The sequence below is a fragment of the Macaca nemestrina genome, chromosome 11, assembly GCF_043159975.1.
Source record: "Macaca nemestrina isolate mMacNem1 chromosome 11, mMacNem.hap1, whole genome shotgun sequence".
In the NCBI taxonomy this organism is placed as follows: Eukaryota; Metazoa; Chordata; class Mammalia; order Primates; family Cercopithecidae; genus Macaca; species Macaca nemestrina.
Window position 1 is genome coordinate 131984687 of NC_092135.1, and position 6888 is coordinate 131991574.

The window sequence follows — 6888 nt, forward strand, 5'->3', positions numbered from 1 at the left end:
ATATACCACAGTCTATCCATTCACCTACTGAAGGATATTAAGTTGCTTCCAAGTTTTGACAATTATAAATAAAATTGCTGTAAACCTCTGTGTGCAGGGTTTTGTGTGGGCATAGGTTTTCAGCTCCTTTGGATATATACCAAGGAGTGGAATTCCTGAATTATATCTTAAGAGTATGTTAGTTTTGTAAGAAACTGCCAAACTGTCTTCCAAAGTGACTGTACCGTTTTACATGTTCACCAGCAATGAATGAGAGATCCTTTTGCTCCACACTAATTTTTTTCAGCATTGAAAGATTTAGAATTCTAAGAAGCAGCCATTCATCAAATGATCTTTCAGAACAAAGTTACATCTATTTTCTGTTCAATATATTACTCAAGATTCAGGTATTGCCTGTACTAGTTTCTCAGGCCTCAGCCAGTGAGCAGAGTTTTATTTGTCTCAAAATCCACACAGCAAAGACCCCTTTTTGTGGAAGGAAGGGCATAGAGAGCTTTGTTTGTTGGGATCAGTCTCTGAGGCATCATCTGGTTTACTTCCAGGATGGGAGAGACCTATGATTTGGTTTTTTTTTTTTTTTTTTTTTCCATATTTTAATTGAAGCTCTTTATTGATGAAACAAAATGGGAAAGCATGCTTCAGATTACCAAGCAAAAACACTTTATTAAACATAAAGATTAGTTTTCAACAGTTCTGGAAGTTTCAATCAAGAAAGGGTGGATATTTTGCAAAATGGTGTTGAAAATTGTGTTCGTTGTATACCTTCATGATCTAAGGAGCTGGGTTCTCTGTGCCCTGACATTCTCTTTCCCTGTGTGCTCCTTGGGTGGTTCCTGTGTCCCTTGACAGCCCCTCAAGTTCCTCCTCTCCAGTATCCTGTGTTCATTCCTGCTCACTTGCAGCATGGCCTACAGGACTCGGGCCACACGCCTTAGAGGATGTTGCCTCCTGCACACGCTTTAGAGCATGGTGCTTCCTGGGGTCCTTCCTGGGCTCTTCTCTTTGAGATGAAGTAAACATCCTCCTCACTCAAAGAATTTTTTTAAAGTCCATACTTTATTCAGTTATCCTTAGTTTTTACCTACCATCCTTTTTCTATCTCTGGATTCCGCATCTAAGATATCACGTTAGTTGGGTATCTATTTACTTCTCATGTCTCTTTGTCCTCTTGGCTGTGACAGTTTTTCTGATTTCCCTTGTTTTTGATGATCTTGATAGTTTTGAACAGTGCTGGTTAGATATTTTGTAGAACATTCCTTAATTAAGATTTGTCTGATTTTTTCTCACAATTAGACTTGGGTTGTGACCTTTTGGCAGGAGGACCACAGAGGTAAATGGCCATTTTCATCACGTCACATCAAGGGTACACACTATCAACCTAATTAATCACTCACTATTGGTGTAGACTTTGATCACCTGGTTAAGGTAGTGTTTGTCAAGTTCCTCTGCTGTGAAAGTACTTTTTTTTCCCCTCCCTTTTCTTACTCTACCCTTTGGAAGGACGTTCCTATGCACAGCCTACACATCAGGAAGTGGGGAGTTATCCTTCACTTTCTTGAAGGTGGGGCATTTACATAAATTCTTTGGAATTCTTCTGCATGGGAGATTTGTCTGTTCAACCCCATTTAGTTAGTTAGTTAATCATTTATTTATATCAGTATGGACTCATGGATACTTGTTTCATACTTTGAGTTATAGTCCAACTTTATTTGTTGCTCACAGTGTTCCAGTGTTGGCCCCTGGGAGCTCTATCAGTGGGCTCCTGTGTTCCTTTGTCATACCTCCCCATCCACAGTTTTCGTTTTTGAACACTTCCTAACTTTCTGGCACTTCGAGGTGTTTAGTCCTATTGTGTATATTTCCTGCCCCAGTCCTAGAATCAACCACTTCTCCAAGGAGTTCTGGCTACTTTTATCAGATAATGGTATTAGAAATCAAGATCTGGGTATTAGATGTGCTTGTTGCTGTTGGGATGTCATTCTTGCAGGGGCTGTCAATCAATAGAGCAATGAAATATATGTGTGTATGTACTGTAGATATGTATATGTATATATATGAATATCTATATTTATAGATATTTATATATGTAGCCATCTGTTTCTATATTAAGTTAAGCATGAATCCTTACTGATGTCTCCAATTCTAATCCATTACTACATGGCTCATTCCAGCCTCTTCCCTTTGCTGATCTGTAAGTTCCCACCCAATAATAAGAAGCCTGACTTCCAGCACCTATCCTCTGCCTACTCAATTGTTCAATTCTGGTATACACATACAGTAGAATAACAATTATTAACCTATACCTCCATAGAAAAAATGTGATCAGTGAGAGTACAATGCTGATGTACAGTTCCTTTTGCTTTTAGTCTTAAAGATGCCACTCATGACCTCGTGCTCATGCCACTGCACTCCAGCCTGGGTGACAGAGCGAGACTCTGTCACATACACACACACACACACACACACACACACACACACACACACACGTGATGCCACTCATTTACAAAGTTATTTAGGTCAGCACTTTCTCCTCCATCCCTTTCAGTGAGGCGCTTTCATACATTTTTAATAGTGGGATTGTTTTGTTATGTCATCCGTTCTATCCAGGTGTTCTCCAACTTCTTAATTTATTTTCTAATTTTGCATACACTAGGATTCATTCGTTGTGCTATAAAGTTCTACGGGTTTTAACAAATGCTTATTGTCATGTATTCATCATTTTAGCATCATACAGAAGAGTGTCATTGCCCTAAATGATTCCCCTTTGTTTTACTTGACTGTTTTCAGCTCCTGCTAAACTCCTGGCATCCACAGAATTTTTTTTTTTAAACCATCTCTATAGTTTTTCTATGACTTAACATAAAGAATATTGACTCCCAAATCATGAAAATATAACCTTTTAAAACTGGGGTTTGGAGAGGTTGGTTGTCTCTTTGTCTTCATAGAATGTTATAAGTGACCCACTTGCATGGTTCTTAAGAGTGTATGAGGCAGAGGCTTTTCAGGAAAGTCCAAGCTTTGGTGATCTTCCTTCATTGGACCACAGTCATCGTCCACTGGCAATGGGAAGGCCCAGAACATTGGCACGTGTTGCCCAGTGACAGTTTATCTCACCCATTTTTTCCAAATGAAAGGATTGTCATATGGCAAATGGCCTGCCAAGCGGATTTCCGGAGTTCTCCTGGCATACACTCTAATTATCCTAGACACCTGCTCTCTTAGGTATTGCCTCGGGAGATGACAACCATATACCACAAAAGGGACAGTCCTGATTTCAAATAACTTAACTTACACACGGAGGATGTTTTTGTCTTAACTTTGAAAAATTCTGAATGTGCAGAATAATACTAAAGATCAGAAAGAAAATACTGATGCTCAACATGCTGTATCTTAATATTTGGGAGTTTGTTTTTAGTTTTTCTATTTCTTTTAACTTTTTTATAAAAAATATAATATTCCATTTTACTTAATATTTCAAGAGCTTATCCTTTTTTATTTAGTCAGGTGTATTTATGTATAATTTATATATAATGGCATTATCTATTTAGTGTGTAGTTCTATGAATTTTAACAGATGCATCGAGTCATGTGATCATGCTCATAATTAAGACATGGAATAGGCTGAGGATGGTGGCTCATGGCTGTAGTTCCAGCACTTTGGAAGGTGGAGGTGGGCAGATCATTTGAGGTCAGGAGTTCAAGACCAGCCTGGCAAACATGGTGAAACCCCATCGCTACTAAAAATACAAAAATTGGCCAGGCGCGGTGGCTCACACCTGAAATCCCAGCTTTTTGGGAGGCTGAGGCAGGCAGGTCATGAGGTCAAGAGATCGAGATCACCCTGGCCAACATGGTGAAACCTTGTCTCTACTAAAAATACAAAAAATTAGCTGGGTGTGGTGGTGCATGCCTGTAGTCCCAGCTAGTTGGGAGGCCGAGGCAGGAAAATTGTTTGAACCCAGGAGGCAGAGGTTGCAGTGAGCCGAGATCGTATCACTGCATTCCAGCCTGGCAACAGAGCGAGACTCCATCTCCAAAAAAAAAAAAAAAAAAAAAAAGTACAAAAATTAGCCGAGGGTGGTGGCGCATGCCTGTAATCCCAGTTACTCTGGAGGCTGAGGCAGGAGAATTACTTGAACCTGGGAGGCGGAGGTTGCAGTGAGCTGAGATTGCGCCACTGTACTCCAGCCCAGGTGATGGAGCAAGACTCTTTAAAAAAAAAAAAAAAAAAAAGGACATGGAATAACTTCATTACTCCCCAAAATTCCCTTGTGCCTTCTGTCAAACCCTTCCTCATCCCCAGGGCCTGGCAAACATGCTATAGTTATTGATTTCAAGCTCAATTCTGTTACAATCAGATAACATCCTTTGTGTGATTTCAGTGTTTTAAAATTTGTGGAGGATTTCAAAATGATCCAAATATGGTCCATATTGGTGACTGTGCACTTGAAAAGGATGTATACGCCCCCATTGTTTGTGTGTCAAGTTCTTTGATGATGTTGTTCAGGTCTTCCATATCCTTACTACTTTCTACTTGATTTTCTTTCTACTTGTTCTATTAATTACTCAGAGAAGAGTTGTGAATTCTCCAACTTAAATTGTGAATTCGTATATTTCTTCATTCAGTTCTATTAGATTTTGCTTATCGTATTTTGAAACTTTGTTGTTATTCATGTTAAAGATTGTTATATCTTCTTGGTGAAGTGACCACTTCATCATTTTGTAATGTCCCTCTTTATCACTAGTAAAATTCCTCATTCTGAAGTCTAAAATGTCTGTTATTAATAGAGCCATTTCATCTCAGTTTTTTTTGTTTTTTGTTTTTTGTTTTTTTGAGACAGAATATCGCTTTTGTTGACCAGGCTGGAGTGCAATGGCATGATCTCAGCTCACCTCAACCTGCGCCTCCCGGGTTCAAACAATTCTCCTGCCTCAGCCTCCCAAGTAGCTGGGATTACAGGCATCTGCCACCAAGCCCAGCTAATTTTTGTATTTTTAGTAGAGACAGGGTTTTGCCATGTTGACCAGGCTGGTCTTGAACTTCTGACCTTGGGTGATCCACCCGCCTCAGCCTCCCAAAGTGCTGGGATTAAAGGCATGAGCCACCGCGCCCTGCCCCTCTTTCTTTAACTGACTCCTTACTGATGAGTAGATGGTTCTCATCTCTGATCTCTGACTATTGAAGAAAAACATGTGTCCTCAATGTCCCCATGTATGCTCACAACAGGAATAGGTGAGTAGGATTAATTCAGAGATAGAAAATTGTGGCATTAAAGGGTACATCCACATAGTATTTGATAGACATTGCCGAACTGCTCACCTTGGGGATTTGGGAACATGAAGTTTGAGAACATCATCGTTGTGCGGCTGCATCTTTGAATGGCACTCAGAGTTTATGATTATAGGGAAACCTGAATGGATGATCATTCCTTCTTCCTGCTTATTGATGGGGACAGAACAATGGCCAGCACTACCACAGAAATGATAGTGACAATAGTGGTGACAATAAATGTACTTTTATTTTGTTAAATCTTCCCCCTCTTTAATGCAAGATTTATCATTAAAGAGGACTACACAAAATATTAAGAGAACTCCAAGATAGAGTTTAACACAGGATGTTAAACAAATTTACAGTCCTGTAAGCAATGTTCTCATGTTATCGCAATCTTTGATCTTTGCTAATCTGATAGGCAAACTGTTATATCATTTTAGTTTTCCTTATCATCTTGAGCATATTTTTATATGTTTAATGGCCATTAGTTTTCTTTTTTCTGTAAAATATCCTTTTTTTGTCCTTTGCCTATTATGTGCTCTTCTCAGGGTATTAATGGACCTTATGGATATCCTTGATTGAACAACTCTGTCTTGGGTAATGTAATGGAATTGGGAGCTGAATCCCAGGGCAATCCACTTCCTGCAGCTGGTAATAAAATGAATAATAACAAAAACACCATTTACTGAACAGAGACTGTGCTTAGTAGTTTACATACATTGCATTCTCCCATCCTCCCATGAAAGGAGGGAGACAACCTGTGTTGAAGTCCCAATTCTGTAATTTGTAACCAAGTCTACATTGGGCAATATATCTGAGCCTCAGTTATGTCATCTGTAAAATGCGGATAGTATCTCCCTCATAGAGTTATGGAGATTAAATAAAATGAACTAGGTAAAAACACCTGGTGCCATGCTTGACGTAAGTATAATGGGTGCTAAGGAATGTTGATTTTTCTAACCATGCTGGCATGAGGCTGAGGAAAAGACAAGAGAGGAGGGCTACTTCCAAATCACATTGCAATGATGTGAGTAGGAGTGACAGGGGGTGTCCTCCTGGATATGTTGGTAGGAAAGAAAGCTGGGTGACAACAGCAACATTTTTCAATTAACATCCCAAATCTCATAGTTTCTCTGAGGTCTGGAAGAAAACTATTAACTTATTTCAGAGCATGACTCTTGGATCTATAATAGCTTTATATTTTTAAAAGGCCAAATGGGAACTCAATAAGTATTAATGCAAATATGAGGGCAGAGATTTCTAAATGGCTCTGGAACAGACTTTAGCTAAATAACTTTCCTTCTCTTCTTTTTGGAGGGCAATGCTTTTGCATTTTCCAGGTGCCTGCTTAGCTCTCTGTTGGCTTTCACAGCATACCTAACGTGTTGTGGATGGAACCTAATGGGCCATTCTGCCCCAGAGGGGTCTAATAATATCACACTTCTTTGAAATGACCCTGAACAGGGAATATTGCCTTTAGGGTTGTGGCTTTCCTCTTTACCGTACTGTGAGGCTTTTACTAACCTTTCTGATAGGTTTGAGGATGATGGCAAGGAAACTTCTAAACCACTCTGTTTTCTTGAGTTGAATTCCCTAAGGCAGCTTATTTGTTGAAGA